The sequence below is a fragment of the Alligator sinensis genome, unplaced genomic scaffold, assembly GCF_000455745.1.
Source record: "Alligator sinensis unplaced genomic scaffold, ASM45574v1 scaffold145_2, whole genome shotgun sequence".
Classification (NCBI taxonomy): Eukaryota; Metazoa; Chordata; order Crocodylia; family Alligatoridae; genus Alligator; species Alligator sinensis.
The window spans coordinates 1,103,292-1,104,387 of record NW_005841954.1 but is presented as its reverse complement, the minus strand read 5'-3'; the positions used below and the strand labels follow the sequence as shown (position 1 = coordinate 1,104,387).

The window sequence follows — 1,096 nt, the reverse complement described above, 5'->3', positions numbered from 1 at the left end:
AACCCCGTCCCGGGGGCCGCGGGTGCAGCCGGGCGGGGAGTCGGCGCCGCCTGAGCCTCGCCGGGCCCTGTCCCTCGTTGGGGGTAGCGCGGGGACCCCACACGGGGGAGGGGTGGGGGGCGGTGCCGCCCGGGCTCGGCGACCGTCAACGCTCGTGACGTCACGGTCTCGGGTTGGGGGGAGGGGTTTTAGGTGTGCCTGGGTTGAGGCAGCCCGAGGTTGGAGGCTCGAGATGGTTCCTTAGTCCCACCTCCTTTTCCCAAACTCAAGTGTGCACCATTAAAGGTTGTTAGCAAGAAGCGAAGAGTTAGACTTCCATCAGAGAAGCCTCATTACTAAGGAAGATGTAAAATAATAGCATGCATCAAGTACTAGACCTGAAGGAGCTGAGATTGGGTTGGGATTATGGGGTATTCAACCAGGAGCCAGGACTAAGGAACCAAATCAGCTTTGTGCTTGGGGTGGAGGCCTGACCTTGTTCCTTCCTCCTGCCTTGAGGCGGTCCCCACGCAGGCCTGATGGGTTCGCTGCTTTGGCAGCCAGCCAGAGAGCATTTGTGCTTTGGAGCGCCTGTGGGGCCCACCTGAAGAAAAGTCTGTCGAGCAGCAGTTTGAAAGCAAAAGGTGAAAAATCCCATGCAGCAAATTGGCCACTCAGGTGTCGAGGAAAGGTGAATGGTTCTTGAGACCTGCTCCAACTTTTGTTTCAAGCTTGCTTGCCACATGTGGGCCCCGGACTCTCTTTCGGAGTTTGCCCCCTTCGGGGTGATTTGGGGCATGCCTGGCCTGTGCTTTGCAGCATGGATTTGTGAGCTAAGCGCTATGGGCCAGCAGCCAGAAGTGGAGGTGAGGGGATGAACGAGCTTTGGTTACAAGCCAGAAAGCAGGTTGAAGTGGCACATTTGAGACTCATTAGGCAGAGGACGGAGGCATTTGTTTCCAAGCTCTCGGAGGGGTGTTCAGGAGTGAGGGGGTGCATTTCTAGGCCTGGTGGAGAATCAGGTGCATTTAAAAAAAAAAGAAAAATCAGTTACCCTGGTGAGGCTGGGGCATGCTGCATCTTTTTAACATGAAAGGATTAGTAGTAGGCATCTGTC

At 55.7% G+C, this 1,096-nt stretch overlaps 1 protein-coding gene across 4 annotated transcripts in view; it reads left to right on the top strand.

The window, feature by feature from the left end:
* Positions 1-197: 197 nt before the first annotated feature.
* FBXL4 (F-box and leucine rich repeat protein 4) overlaps positions 198-1,096 on the top strand; it is a 125,984-nt gene continuing 125,085 nt past the window's right edge. For 2 of the 4 annotated variants that reach the window (XM_006020454.3, XM_006020455.3), the window contains exon 1: positions 199-623. The gene's annotated coding sequence lies outside the window, so the exon portion shown is untranslated. Of the gene's footprint in view, positions 671-1,096 lie in introns of all 4 variants that reach the window. The other 2 variants (XM_025200063.1, XM_025200064.1) reach the window with 2 other exon arrangements.